Source organism: Ambystoma mexicanum, chromosome 1p, assembly GCF_040938575.1.
Source record: "Ambystoma mexicanum isolate Mex_15411 chromosome 1p, UKY_AmexF1_1, whole genome shotgun sequence".
Taxonomy (NCBI): Eukaryota; Metazoa; Chordata; class Amphibia; order Caudata; family Ambystomatidae; genus Ambystoma; species Ambystoma mexicanum.
The window spans coordinates 1089650042-1089665344 of NC_090921.1; positions in this window are offsets into that span (position 1 = coordinate 1089650042).

Sequence of the window (15303 nt, forward strand, 5' to 3'; positions counted from 1 at the left end):
AAGGCTTGTTCAGCTTCTTCAGACCACTCAAAACGTTTATTCTTTCTTAAGAGAGCCGTGATGGGTTGTACCACTCGTGAAAACTCCGGAATGAATCTGCGATAAAAAATGGCAAAGCCTAACATGCTGTGAACGCCTTTTACAGAAGAAGGTGATGGCCATTTGAGAATAGCGTCCACCTTTCGCGAGTCCATGTGGACTCCTTTGGGTGTCAGGATAAAACCCAGAAATTCGACTTCAGTGGCATGGATAACACATTTTTCAAGTTTGGCAAATAGTTTGTGTTGGCGAAGTTTTTCAAGTACTGTTCTAACATGATTTCGGTGATCTGCTTCCGAAGAGGAGTAAACAAGAATGTCATCTATGTAGACGACAACACAGACGTCAATGAGCTCCCTGAAGACATAATTCATAAAATATTGGAAGGCGGCCGGTGCATTACATAGTCCGAAAGGCATCACTTGGTACTCAAATAACCCATATTTAGTGCGAAACACCGTCTTCCATTCATCGCCTTCCTTAATCCGTACCAAGTGATAAGCCCCCCGTAGGTCTAGTTTTGTATATATGCAAGCATCCTTCACCTGGTCAAGGAGTTCCGGGATCAGAGGTAAAGGGTATCTGTTTTTTACCGTTATCTGATTCAGAGCGCGGTAGTCTATACAGGTTCTGAGGTCACCTTCTTTTTTTGGCACGAAGAACAGAGCCGAGGATGCAGGGGACTTCGATGGACGAATAAAACCTTTGGCCAAGTACTGGTCCAGGTACTGTCGCAGGTGAAGGTTCTCGGGCTCGGTAAGGGCGTAGATCCTGCTGCAAGGAGGAGTTGCACCGGGTAGTAGATCGATCTGGCAATCGTATGACCTGTGGGGCGGTAAGGTGTTAGCCTGTTCCTTTTGGAAAACATCTTGAAACTCTCGATACTCTAGCGGTAATTGCAAACTGTCAGCCCGTTACTGACGCTAGGCCAATGTCTGATCGTAGATAGCAGGTTTGTGCACACTCTGGGAACGTTATCGTCTTTGCTCGCCAATCAATCTGAGGATTGTGTTTTTCCAACCGAGGGATTCCCAGAATTATTTGAAATTGCGGAGCCTTGATCACGTTGAACACTATTACCTCCCGATGCCCGTCTTGGCCTAGTAATGTCACTTCAGTAGTGGTATGGGTTACCGGCCCGGAGGCGATCTCAGTCCCATCCACAGTGGTGATGACATCTTTAATAGCTTTTGGGCAAAGAGGTAGGTTCATCCTGGAAGCCAACTCGCGGTCCACGTAATTTCCTATAGCTCCACTGTCCACGTATGCCTTAATTGCATGCAATCTTTATGGCTGCTTCGGATTTACGAGGGCCATTGGCATAATGAAGTGCAAGGTCAAAGAACTGGTTTTTAAGCTCGGCAAGCGGACCTCTACGCTTGTCAGGCAAGGTCGTTTCCCGGCTCAGACTTTTCGGAATTCTTGTCGGAAGGTCCTACGGTCTTCTTAGGTGGTTTTACAGGGCAGTCTCGAAGGAAATTTCCTGAGTTCCCACAATAGAGACACAGTTGCATTTGCCATCTTCTGTCACGCTCTTTCTGGGTTAAGGTGCCCTTTACAACCCCAATCTGCATAGGTTCGGTGCCATGGACACTTTTGGAGTTGCTCTGAGTCTTAGTGAAGATTCGGGTTTCAAACCTGGATCGATCCGCCTTCCTGTTTTGAAGCCTGTGATCTAATTGGACCACCAAATCAATATAATCCGAACAGTCCTGAGGTGGATTTACAACCTGGGCCAGGACGTCTTTGAGTTCGCCATGTAGACCTCGGTGAAATAGCGTGATTCTTTTCTCCTCGGGCCATCCAGTTTCCACAACTAACCTATTGAAGGATGCAATGTAGGCTAAGAGATCCTGGTTGCCCTGTCGTAGGGAAAGGAGTTCATTGTCCAGGGCCTGCCCCTGGGAATGCCTTGCAAAAAGTTTTTCCATACTCGTCTGGAAGGCTTGGAAATTCCGAAGGATTGGATCATCTTGTGTAACCAGTGGAATTGACCAATCGGCGGCACTGCCGCTAAAATACGAAAGTACAAATGCTACCTTGGTCTGGTCATTCGGGAAGGCCGCGGGCCTGCAGAGAAAGTGCAATCGGCATTGATTTATGAACACTGCAAATCTTTTAGGGTCTCCAGCAAAACGTTCAGGTGGTGCCAGTGGCACATTTCCAGGTAGGTTGATTTGAACGGGATTGGTTGAAGTAACTGGGGTAAAATTCCCCCCTGGATTGGGCAGAGGGGTTTGCCCCACTTGGCTCTGTAATAACTGTCTGGCAAGATCGTCAGTTCGTTCCTTTGACACTATTAACTCTCTCCTGAGGGCGTTCGTCTCCTGGAGAGCAGCATGAACTTCAGCCCTTAATTCCCCCAGTAGCTGGGCCAGTTGATCTGTATCAGAAGTTTCCATAGCGCCTGGGTAGGAGATTATTGGTAGGCTTCGCGTTCTGTAACGCTCACCTGATTCCCACAGAGACGCTGACCCAAACTGGACTGCTACTGTTTCTTCTATCGTGAGGCGCAGGGCCCGGAAGATGATCTGGACGGGGCCTCCGAATTTGGATTGCCTGGCTTGTAGAGTAAGTTTTCTGCAGGTGGTAGAAAAGGGATTGATTACCAGCTGGGGTGGATATGTGTTCCCACCAATCTCCCGTTTCTCACTCTTCTTGACCCCCAACTTGGTTTCTGCGAGCTCTCACCTTAGGTATTGTAAAGATGAGCTCTCCATCCTGCTTCAGGTGCAGGGGTGCGTAGGATCCAGTTACGTCACTGGATGGGAAATAGTTGCGGACACTGTGTCCTTTCGTCTCTCCTGCGGTAGCCGTAAGTATGAGTGTCTTTTCTCCACATGAGCCGGGGTCCAGAAACCTAAAGCAGGTAAGTCTCTTGGTGAGTATTTGTTCTCCGTGCTTAGTTAGTGCTCACCATGTATTCCTCTTATGCAGGTGCTGGGATGTAGCTGGCGTCGTGGCCGCGGTGGAGGAAGGTAAGTGAAAGAAAAGCGACTGCTTACTTCTAATGATTGTCTTTTTCTGCTTACAGGTGCCGAGATGTTGCCGGCGACACAGCCGCTATCGCGCGTGATGAAGCACGTAAGTAAGTGGAAGAAATGTGGCCGCTTTAGAGCGGGCACCTCTAATGACTGCCTTTTTCTGTCTTTCAGGTGCCGAGATGCTGCCGGCGTCGTGGCCGCGGTGGAGTTCGGCGAGACCACGGATGGGTAAGGCAAGGCGGCGCAGCTGCGAGCGTTTGAGAGCGCTGCTAATCTTGTACCTTTCCTTCGCAGGATCGTCGGAGGTAGGGTTGCTGAGGCCGGATTCCGGTAAGTATAATTTCTAATGCTCGCCTTCTCTTTTCTTGTCTGTTTGCAGGTGTTCCGGGTGCTGGCGGGCGTGTCAGGAGCCAGGATGCAGGAGCCGACTCGGTGAGCGTGCTGCTGCTGATGCAGAATAACGCGAAGCACGTGTATTCCATCGGGCGTGGTTTAAATAGCAGAGAAGTGCTTCAGGTTTGTGTTCTTCCACCGGCCCCACCCAGGTAAGAAAAGAGTTCCTGAATAGAGGAAATAGTTCCTCCCAGCCCTGATGGCTGGGGACTTCAGTCAGACTGGATTGTTCTGGGTAAGTATGCAGCATGGTCTGCCTCAGGTAAGTCCACCCAAGCATTATTACACAGTTTATCAATATGAGCCCGGCGCCTATGGCGCCGGGACTGAAGTCCGAAATGAGCCTGGCGCCAAAGGCGCCAGGACATGGTCCAAAGGGCCCCTGTAGGGGTCTGCTGGGTCCGGAGATGTGGAAGAAGGGTCTGCTTCCGGGGGCGCTGGGCCAGTCCTGGCTCCTCGGGAGTAGTGCTCATGACAGGTGCACAGTAGGTCAGGTGTACTTTAGCTCAGAGGAGGGAAGGGTTAAGGCCCACTAGATGCACAGTAAGTCAGATGTACCTTAGCTCAGAGGAGGGAAGTTTTAAGGCCCACTAGGTGCACAGTAGGTCAGATGTACTTTAGCTCAGAGGAGGGAAGGTTAAGGCCCACTAGATGCACAGTAAGTCAGATGTACTTTAGCTCCGAGGAGGGAAGGGTTAAGGCCCACTAGGTGCACAGTAGATCAGGTGTACTTTAGATCAGAGGAGGGAAGGGCTAAGGCCCACTAGATGCAAAGTCAGATGTACTTTAGCTCCGAGGAGGGAAGGGTTAAGGCCCACTAGGTGTACAGTAAGTCAGATGTACTTTAGCTCAGAGGAGGAAAAGTTTAAGTCCCACTAGGTGCACAGTACGTCAGATGTACTTTAGCTCAGCGGAGGGAAGGGTTAAGGCCCACTAGATGCACAGTAAGTCAGATGTACTTTAGCTCAAAAGAGGGAAGGGTTAAGGCCCACTCGATGCGCACTAAGTCTCATGTACTTTAGCTCAGAGGAGGGAAGGGTTAAGGCCCACTATGTGCACAGTAGGTCAGATGTACTTTAGCTCAGAGGAGGGAAGGGTTAAGGCCCACTAGGTGCACAGTAAGTCAGATGTACTTTAGCTCAGAGGAGGGAAGAGATACGGCCCACTATGTGCACAGTAAGTCAGATGTACTCTAGCTTAGAGGAGGAAAAGTTTAGCTCAGAGGAGGGAAGGGTTAAGGCCCACTAGATGCACAGTAAGTCAGATGTACTTTAGCTCAGAGGAGGGAAGGGTTAAGGCCCACTAGATGCACAGTCAGTCAGATGTATTTTAGCTTAGAGGAGGGAAGGGTTAAGGCCCCCTAGGTGCACAGTAGGTCAGATGTACTTTAGCTCAGAGGAGGGAAGGGTTAAGGCCCACTAGGTGCACAGTAGGTCAGGTGTACTTAAGCTCAGAGGAGGGAAGGGTTAAGGCCCACTAGATACACAGTAAGTCAGATGTGCTTTAGCTCCGAGGAGGGAAGGGTTAAGGCCCACTAGGTGCACAGTAGGTCAGATGTACTTTAGCTCAGAGGGGGGAAGGGTTAAGGCACACTAGATGCACAGTAAGTTAGATGTACTTTAGCTCAGAGGAGGGAAGGGTTAAGGCCCACTAGGTGCACAGTAGGTCAGGTGAACCTTAGCTCAGAGGAGGGAAGGGTTAAGGCCCATTAGATGCACAGTAAGTCAGATGTACTTTAGCTCAGAGGAGGGAAGGTTTAAGGCCCATTAGGTGCACAGTAGGTCACATGTAGTTTAGCTCAGAGAAGGGACGGTTTAAGGCCCACTAGATGCACAGAAAGTCCGATGTACTTTAGCTCAGAGGAGGGAAGGGCTAAGGCCCACTAGGTGCACAGTAAGTCAGATGTACTTTAGCTCAGAGGAGGAAGGTTTAAGGCATACTGGATGCACAGTAAGTCAGATGTACATTATCTCAGAGGAGGAAGGTTTAAGGCCCACTGGATGAACAGTAGGTCAGGTGTACTTTAGCTCAGAGGAGGGAATAAGTAAGGTCCACTAGATGAACAGTAAGTCAGATGTACTTTAGCTCAGATGAGGGAAGAGTTAAGGCCCACTAGGTGCACTGTAGGTCAGATGTACTTTAGCTCAGAGGAGGGAAGGGTTAAGGCCCACTAGATGCAGAGTAAGTCAGATGTACTTTAGCTCAGAGGAGGAAGGTTTAAGGCCCACTGGATGCACAGTAAGTCAGATGTACTTTATCTCAGGGGAGGGAAGGGTTAAGGCCCACTAGGTGCACAGTAGGTCAGGTGTACTTTAGCTCAGAGGAGGGAAGGGTTAAGGCCCACTAGATGCACAGTAAGTCAGATGTACATTAGCTCTGAGGAGGGAAGGGTGCACAGTAGGTCAGATGTACTTTAGCTCAGAGGAGGGAAGGGTTAAGGCACACTAGATGCACAGTAAGCCAGATGTACTTTAGCTCAGAGGAGGGAAGGGTTAAGGCCCAATAGGTGCACAGTGGGTCAGGTGTACTTTAGCTCAGAGGAGCAAAGGGATAAGACCCACTAGGTGCACAGTAAGTCAGATGTACTTTAGCTCCGAGGAGGGAAGGGTTAAGGCCCACTAGGTGTACAGTAAGTCAGATGTACTTTAGCTCAGAGGAGGAAAAGTTTAAGTCCCACTAGGTGCACAGTACGTCAGATGTACTTTAGCTCAGAGGAGGGAAGGGTTAAGGCCCACTAGATGCACAGTAAGTCAGATGTACTTTAGCTCAAAAGAGGGAAGGGTTAAGGCCCACTCGATGCGCACTAAGTCTCATGTACTTTAGCTCAGAGGAGGGAAGGGTTAAGGCCCACTATGTGCACAGTCGGTCAGATGTACTTTAGCTCAGAGGAGGGAAGGGTTAAGGCCCACTAGGTGCACAGTAAGTCAGATGTACTTTAGCTCAGAGGAGGGAAGAGATACGGCCCACTATGTGCACAGTAAGTCAGATGTACTCTAGCTTAGAGGAGGAAAAGTTTAGCTCAGAGGAGGGAAGGGTTAAGGCCCACTAGATGCACAGTAAGTCAGATGTACTTTAGCTCAGAGTAGGGAAGGGTTAAGGCCCACTAGATGCACAGTCAGTCAGATGTATTTTAGCTTAGAGGAGGGAAGGGTTAAGGCCCCCTAGGTGCACAGTAGGTCAGATGTACTTTAGCTCAGAGGAGGGAAGGGTTAAGGCCCACTAGGTGCACAGTAGGTCAGGTGTACTTAAGCTCAGAGGAGGGAAGGGTTAAGGCCCACTAGATACACAGTAAGTCAGATGTGCTTTAGCTCCGAGGAGGGAAGGGTTAAGGCCCACTAGGTGCACAGTAGGTCAGATGTACTTTAGCTCAGAGGGGGGAAGGGTTAAGGCACACTAGATGCACAGTAAGTTAGATGTACTTTAGCTCAGAGGAGGGAAGGGTTAAGGCCCACTAGGTGCACAGTAGGTCAGGTGAACCTTAGCTCAGAGGAGGGAAGGGTTAAGGCCCATTAGATGCACAGTAAGTCAGATGTACTTTAGCTCAAAGGAGGGAAGGTTTAAGGCCCACTAGGTGCACAGTAGGTCAGATGTAGTTTAGCTCAGAGAAGGGACGGTTTAAGTCCCACTAGATGCACAGAAAGTCCGATGTACTTTAGCTCAGAGGAGGGAAGGGCTAAGGCCCACTAGGTGCACAGTAAGTCAGATGTACTTTAGCTCAGAGGAGGAAGGTTTAAGGCCCACTGGATGCACAGTAGGTCAGGTGTACTTTAGCTCAGAGGAGGGAATAAGTAAGGTCCACTAGATGAACAGTAAGTCAGATGTACTTTAGCTCAGATGAGGGAAGGGTTAAGGCCCACTAGGTGCACTGTAGGTCAGATGTACTTTAGCTCAGAGGAGGGAAGGGTTAAGGCCCACTAGATGCAGAGTAAGTCAGATGTACTTTAGCTCAGAGGAGGAAGGTTTAAGGCCCACTGGATGCACAGTAAGTCAGATGTACTTTATCTCAGGGGAGGGAAGGGTTAAGGCCCACTAGGTGCACAGTAGGTCAGGTGTAGTTTAGCTCAGAGGAGGGAAGGGTTAAGGCCCACTAGATGCACAGTCAGTCAGATGTAATTTAGCTCAGAGGAGGGAAGGGCTAAGGCCCCCTAGGTGCACAGTAGGTCAGATGTACTTTAGCTCAGAGGAGGGAAGGGTTAAGGCCCACTAGATGCACAGTAAGTCAGATGTACTTTAGCTCCGAGGAGGGTAGGTTTAAGGTCCACTAGGTGCACAGTAGGTCAGGTGTACTTTAGCTCAGAGGAGGGAAGGGTTAAGGCCCACTACATGCACAGTAAGTCAGATTTACCTTAGCTCAGAGGAGGGATGGGTTAAGGCCCACTAGGTGCACAGTAGGTCAGATGTACTTTAGCTCAGAGGAGGGAAGGGTTAAAGCCCACTAGATGCACAGTAAGTTAGATGTAGTTTAGCTCAGAGGAGGGACGGGTCAGGGCCCATTAGATGCACAGTAAGTAAGATGTACTTAAGCTCAGAGGAGGGAAGGTTTGAGGCCCACTAGGTGCACAGTAGGTAAGATGTAGTTTAGCTCAGAGAAGGGACGGGTTAAGGCCCACTGGATGCACAGTAAGTCCGATGTACTTTAGCTCAGAGGAAGGAAGGGCTAAGGCCCACTAGGTGCACAGTAGGTCAGTTGTACTTTAGCTCAGAGGAGGGAAGGTGTAAGGCCCACTAGGTGCACAGTAGGTCAGAGGTACTTTGGCTCAGAGGAGGGAAGGGTTAAGGCCCACTAGATGCACAGTAAGTCAGATGTACTCTAGCTCAGAGGAGGAAAAGTGTAGCTTAGAGGAGGGAAGGGTTAAGTCCCACTAGGTGCACAGTAGGTCAGGTGTACTTTAGCTCAACGGAGGGAAGGGATAAGACCCACTAGGTCCACAGTAAGGCAGATGTACTTTAGCTCCAAGGAGGGAAGGGTTAAGGCCCACTAGGTGCACAGTAGGTCAGATGTACTTTAGCTCAGAGGAGGGAAGGGTTAAGGCCCACTCGATACACAGTAGGTCAGATGTACTTTAGCTCCGAGGAGGTTAGGTTTAAGGCCCGCTAGGTGCACAGTAGGTCAGGTGTACTTTATCTCAGAGGAAGGAAGGGTTAAGGCCCACTAGATGCACAGTAAGCCAGTTTTACCTTAGCTCAGAGGAGGGTAGGTTTAAGGCCCACTAGGTGCACAGTAGGTCAGATTTACTTTAGCTCAGAAGAGGGAAGGGTGAAAGCCCACTAGATGTACAGTAAGTCCGATGTAGTTTAGCTCAGAGGAGGGAAGGGTTAAGGCCCACTAGGTGCACAATAGGTCAGGTGTACTTTAGCTCAGAGGAGGGAAGGTTTAAGGCCCACTAGGTGCACAGTAGGTCAGAGGTACTTTAGCTCAGAGGAGGGAAGGGTTAAGGCCCACTAGGTGCACAGTAAGTCAGATGTACTCTAGCTCAGAGGAGGAAAAGTTTAGCTCAGAGGAGGGAAGGGTTAAGGCCTACTAGATGCACAGTAAGTCAGATGTACTTTAGCTCAGAGGAGGGAAGGGTTTAGGCCCACTAGATGCACAGTCAGTCAGATGTAATTTAGCTCAGAGGAGGGAAGGGTTAAGGCCCCTAGGTGCACAGTAGGTCAGACGTACTTTAGCTCAGAGGAGGGAAGCGTTAAGGCCCACTAGGTGCACAGTAGGTCAGGTGTACTTAAGCTCAGAGGAGGGAAGGGTTAAGGCCCACTAGAAGCACAGTAAGTCAGATGTACATTAGCTCTGAGGAGGGAAGGGTTAAGGCCCACTAGGTGCACAGTAGGTCAGATGTACTTTAGCTCAGAGGAGGGAAGGGTTAAGGCACACTAGATGCACAGTAAGTCAGATGTACTTTAGTTCAGAGGAGGGAAGGGTTAAGGCCCACTAGGTGCACAGTAGGTCAGGTGTACTTTAGCTCAGAGGAGGGAAGGGTTAAGGCCCACTAGGTGCACAGTAGGTCAGGTGTACTTTAGTTCAAAGGAGGGAAGGGTTAAGGCCCACTAGATGCACAGTAAGTCAGATGTACTTTAGCTCCGAGGAGGGAAGGGTTAAGGCCCACTAGGTGCAGTGTAGGTCAGATGTACTTTAGCTCAGAGGAGGGAAGGGTTAAGGCACACTAGATGCACAGTAACGCAGATGTACTTTAGCACAGAGGAGGGAAGGGTTAAGGCCCACTAGGTGCACAGTAGGTCAGGTGTGCTTTAGCTCAGAGGAGGGACGGGTTAAGGCCCATTAGATGCACAGTAAGTAAAATGTACTTTAGCTCAGAGGAGGGAAGGTTTAAGGCCCACTAGGTGCACACTGGTCAGATGTAGTTTAGCTCAGAGAAGGGACGGGTTAAGGCCCACTAGATGCACAGTAAGTCTGATGTACTTTAGCTCAGAGGAGGGAAGGGCTAAAGCCCACTAGGTGCACAGTAGGTCAGATGTACTTTAACTCAAAGGAGGGAAGGTTTAAGGCCCACTAGGTGCACAGTATGTCAGAGGTACTTTAGCTCAGAGGAGGGAAGGGTTAAGGCCCACTAGGTGCACAGTAGATCAGGTGTACTTAAGCTCAGAGGAGGGACGGGTTAAGGCCCACTAGATGCACAGTAGGTCAGGTGTACTTTAGCTCAGAGGAGGGACGGGTTAAGGCCCATTAGATGCACAGTAAGTAAAATGTACTTTAGCTCTGAGGAGGTTAGGTTTAAGGCCCACTAGGTGCACAGTAGGTCAGGTGTACTTTAGCTCAGAGGAGGGAAGGGTTAAGGCCCACTAGATGCACAGTAAGCCAGATTTACCTTAGCTCAGAGGAGGGTAGGTTTAAGGCCCACTAGGTGCACAGTATGTCAGATGTACTTTAGCTCAGAGGAGGGAAGGGTGAAAGCCCACTAGATGCACAGTAAGTCAGATGTAGTTTAGCTCAGAGGATGGAAGGGTTAAGGCCCACTAGGTGCACAGTAGGTCAGGTGTACTTTAGCTCAGAGGAGGGAAGGTTTAAGGCCCACTAGGTGCACAGTAGGTCAGAGGTACTTTAGCTCAGAGGAGGGAAGGGTTAAGGCCCACTAGGTGCACAGTAAGTCAGATGTACTCTAGCTCAGAGGAGGAAAAGTTTAGCTCAGAGGAGGGAAGGGTTAAGGCCCACTAGATGCACAGTAAGTCAGATGCACTTTAGCTCAGAGGAGGGAAGGGTAAAGCCCACTAGATGCACAGTCAGTTAGATGTAATTTAGCTCAGAGGAGGAAGGTTTAAGGCCCACTGGATGCACAGTAAGTCAGATGTACTTTAACCCAGGGGAGGGAAGGGTTAAGGCCCACTAGGTGCACAGTAGGTCAGGTGTACTTTAGCTCAGAGGAGGGAAGGGTTAAGGCCCACTAGATGCACAGTAAGTCAGATGTACTTTAGCTCTGAGGAGGGAAGGGTGCACAGTAGGTCAGATGTACTTTAGCTCAGAGGAGGGAAGGGTTAAGGCACACTAGATGCACAGTAAGTCAGATGTACTTTAGCTCAGAGGAGGGAAGGGTTAAGGCCCACTAGGTGCACAGTCGGACAGGTGTACTTTAGCTCAGAGTAGAGATGGGATAAGACCCACTAGGTGCACAGTAGGTCAGATGTACTTTAGCCCAGAGGAGGGAAGGGTTAAGGCACACTAGATACACAGTAAGTCAGATGTACTTTAGCCCAGAGGAGGGAAGGGTTAAGGCCCACTAGGTGCACAGTAGGTCAGGTGTACTTTAGCTCAGAGGAGGGACGGGTTAAGCCCATTAGATGCACAGTAAGTCAGATGTACTTTAGCTCAGGGGGTGGAAGGGTTAAGGCCCACTAGGTGCAAAGTAGGTCAGGTGTACTTTAGCTCAGAGGAGGGACGGGTTAAGGCCCATTAGATGCACAGTAAGTCAGATGTACTTTAGCTCAGAGGAAGGAAGGTTTAAGGCCCACTAGGTGCACAGTAGGTCAGAGGTACTTTAGCTCAGAGGAGGGAAGGGTTAAGGCCTGGTAGGTGCACAGTAAATCAGATGTACTCTAGCTCAGAGGGGGAAAAGTTTAGCTCAGAGGAGGGAAGGGTTAAGGCCCACTAGATGCACAGTAAGTCAGATGTACTTTAGTTCAGAGGAGGGAAGGGTTAAGGCCCACTAGGTGCACAGTAGGTCATGTGTACTTTAGCTCAGAGGAGGGAAGGGTTAAGGCCCACTAGGTGCACAGTAGGTCAGGTGTACTTTAGTTCAAAGGAGGGAAGGGTTAAGGCCCACTAGATGCACAGTAAGTCAGATGTACTTTAGCTCCGAGGAGGGAAGGGTTAAGGCCCACTAGGTGCACTGTAGGTCAGATGTACTTTAGCTCAGAGGATGGAAGGGTTAAGGCACACTAGATGCACAGTAACGCCGATGTACTTTAGCACAGAGGAGGGAAGGGTTAAGGCCCACTAGGTGCACAGTAGATCAGGTGTACTTAAGCTCAGAGGAGGGACGGGTTAAGGCCCACTAGATGCACAGTAGGTCAGGTGTGCTTTAGCTCAGAGGAGGGACGGGTTAAGGCCCATTAGATGCACAGTAAGTAAAATGTACTTTAGCTCAGAGGAGGGAAGGTTTAAGGCCCACTAGGTGCACACTGGTCAGATGTAGTTTAGCTCAGAGAAGGGACGGGTTAAGGCCCACTAGATGCACAGTAAGTTTGATGTACTTTAGCTCAGAGGAGGGAAGGGCTAAAGCCCACTAGGTGCACAGTAGGTCAGATGTACTTTAACTCAAAGGAGGGAAGGTTTAAGGCCCACTAGGTGCACAGTATGTCAGAGGTACTTTAGCTCAGAGGAGGGAAGGGTTAAGGCCCACTAGGTGCACAGTAGATCAGGTGTACTTAAGCTCAGAGGAGGGACGGGTTAAGGCCCACTAGATGCACAGTAGGTCAGGTGTACTTTAGCTCAGAGGAGGGACGGGTTAAGGCCCATTAGATGCACAGTAAGTAAAATGTACTTTAGCTCAGAGGAGGGAAGGTTTAAGGCCCACTAGGTGCACACTGGTCAGATGTAGTTTAGCTCAGAGAAGGGAAGGGTTAAGGCCCACTAGGTGCACAGTATGTCAGAGGTACTTTAGCTCAGAGGAGGGAAGGGTTAAGGCCCCCTAGGTGCACAGTAGGTCAGGTGTACTTTAGCTCAGAGGAGGGAAGGGTTAAGGCCCACTAGGTGCACAGTAGGTCAGGTGTACTTAAGCTCAGAGGAGGGAAGGGTTAAGGCACACTAGATGCACAGTAAGTCAGATGTACTTTAGCTCAGAGGAGGGAAGGGTTAAGGCCCACTAGATGCACAGTAAGTCAGATGTACTTTAGCTCAGAGGAGGGAAGGGTTAAGGCCCACTAGATGCACAGTCAGTCAGATGTAATTTAGCTCAGAGGAGGGAAGGGTTAAGGCCCCCTAGGTGCACAGTAGGTCAGGTGTACTTTAGCTCAGAGGAGGGAAGGGTTAAGGCCCACTAGGTGCACAGTAGGTCAGGTGTACTTAAGCTCAGAGGAGGGAAGGGTTAAGGCACACTAGATGCACAGTAAGTCAGATGTACTTTAGCTTAGAGGAGGGAAGGGTTAAGGCCCACTAGGTGCAAAGTAGGTCAGGTGTACTTTAGCTCAGAGGAGGGACGGGTTAAGGCCCATTAGATGCACAGTAAGTCAGATGTACTTTAGCTCAGAGGAGGGAAGGTTTAAGGCCCACTAGGTGCACAGTAGGTCAGATGTAGTTTAGCTCAGAGAAGGGATGGGTTAAGGCCCACTAGATGCACAGTAAGTCCGATGTACTTTAGCTCATAGGAGGGAAGGCTAAGGCCCACTAGGTGCACAGTAGGTCAGGTGTACTTTAGCTCAGAGGAGGGAAGGTTTAAGGCCCACTAGGTGCACAGTAGGTCAGAGGTACTTTAGCTCAGAGGAGGGAAGGGTTAAGGCCCGGTAGGTGCACAGTAAATCAGATGTACTCTAGCTCAGAGGGGGAAAAGTTTAGCTCAGAGGAGGGAAGGGTTAAGGCCCACTAGATGCACAGAAAGTCAGATGTACTTTAGCTCAGAGGAGGGAAGGGTTAAGGCCCACTAGATGCACAGTCAGTCAGATGTAATTTAGCTCAGAGGAGGGAAGGGCTAAGGCCCCCTAGGTGCACAGTAGGTCAGATGTACTTTAGCTCAGAGGAGGGAAGGGTTAAGGCCCACTAGATGAACAGTAAGTCAGATGTACTTTAGCTCCGAGGAGGGTAGGTTTAAGGTCCACTAGGTGCACAGTAGGTCAGGTGTACTTTAGCTCAGAGGAGGGAAGGGTTAAGGCCCACTACATGCACAGTAAGTCAGATTTACCTTAGCTCAGAGGAGGGATGGGTTAAGGCCCACTAGGTGCACAGTAGGTCAGATGTACTTTAGCTCAGAGGTGGGAAGGGTTAAAGCCCACTAGATGCACAGTAAGTCAGATGTAGTTTAGCTCAGAGGAGGGACGGGTCAGGGCCCATTAGATGCACAGTAAGTAAGATGTACTTAAGCTCAGAGGAGGGAAGGTTTGAGGCCCACTAGGTGCACACTGGTCAGATGTAGTTTAGCTCAGAGGAGGGAAGGTGTAAGGCCCACTAGGTGCACAGTAGGTCAGAGGTACTTTGGCTCAGAGGAGGGAAGGGTTAAGGCCCACTAGATGCACAGTAAGTCGGATGTACTCTAGCTCAGAGGAGGAAAAGTGTAGCTTAGAGGAGGGAAGGGTTAAATCCCACTAGGTGCACAGTAGGTCAGGTGTACTTTAGCTCAACGGAGGGAAGGGATAAGACCCACTAGGTCCACAGTAAGGCAGATGTACTTTAGCTCCAAGGAGAGAAGGGTTAAGGCCCACTAGGTGCACAGTAGGTCATATGTACTTTAGCTCAGAGGAGGGTAGGGTTAAGGCCCACTCGATACACAGTAAGTCAGATGTACTTTAGCTCTGCGGAGGTTATTTTTAAGGCCCACTAGGTGCACAGTAGGTCAGGTGTACTTTATCTCAGAGGAGGGAAGGGTTAAGGCCCACTAGATGCGCAGTAAGCCAGTTTTACCTTAGCTCTGAGGAGGGTAGGTTTAAGGCCCACTAGGTGCACAGTAGGTCAGATTTACTTTAGCTCAGAGTAGGGAAGGGTGAAAGCCCACTAGATGCACAGTAAGTCAGATGTAGTTTAGCTCAGAGGAGGGAAGGGTTAAGGCCCACTAGGTGCACAATAGGTCAGGTGTACTTTAGCTCAGAGGAGGGAAGGTTTAAGGCCCACTAGGTGCACAGTAGGTCAGGGGTACTTTAGCTCAGAGGAGGGAAGGGTTAAGGCCCACTAGGTGCACAGTAAGTCAGATGTACTTTAGCTCCGAGGAGGGAAGGGTTAAGGCCCACTAGGTGCACAGTAGGTCAGATGTACTTTAGCTCAGAGGAGGGAAGGGTTAAGGCACACTAGATGCACAGTAAGTCAGATGTACTTTAGTTCAGAGGAGGGAAGGGTTAAGGCCCACTAGGTGCACAGTAGGTCAGGTGTACTTTAGCTCAGAGGAGGGAAGGGTTAAGGCCCACTAGGTGCACAGTAGGTCAGGTGTACTTTAGTTCAAAGGAGGGAAGATTTAAGGCCCACTAGATGCACAGTAAGTCAGATGTACTTTAGCTCCGAGGAGGGAAGGGTTAAGGCCCACTAGGTGCACAGTAGGTCAGATGTACTTTAGCTCAGAGGAGGGAAGGGTTAAGGCACACTAGATGCACAGTAAGTCAGATGTACTTTAGTTCAGAGGAGGGAAGGGTTAAGGCCCACTAGGTGCACAGTAGGTCAGATGTACTTTAGCTCAGAGGAAGGAAGGGTTAAGGCACACTAGATGCACAGTAACGCAGATGTACTTTAGCACAGAGGAGG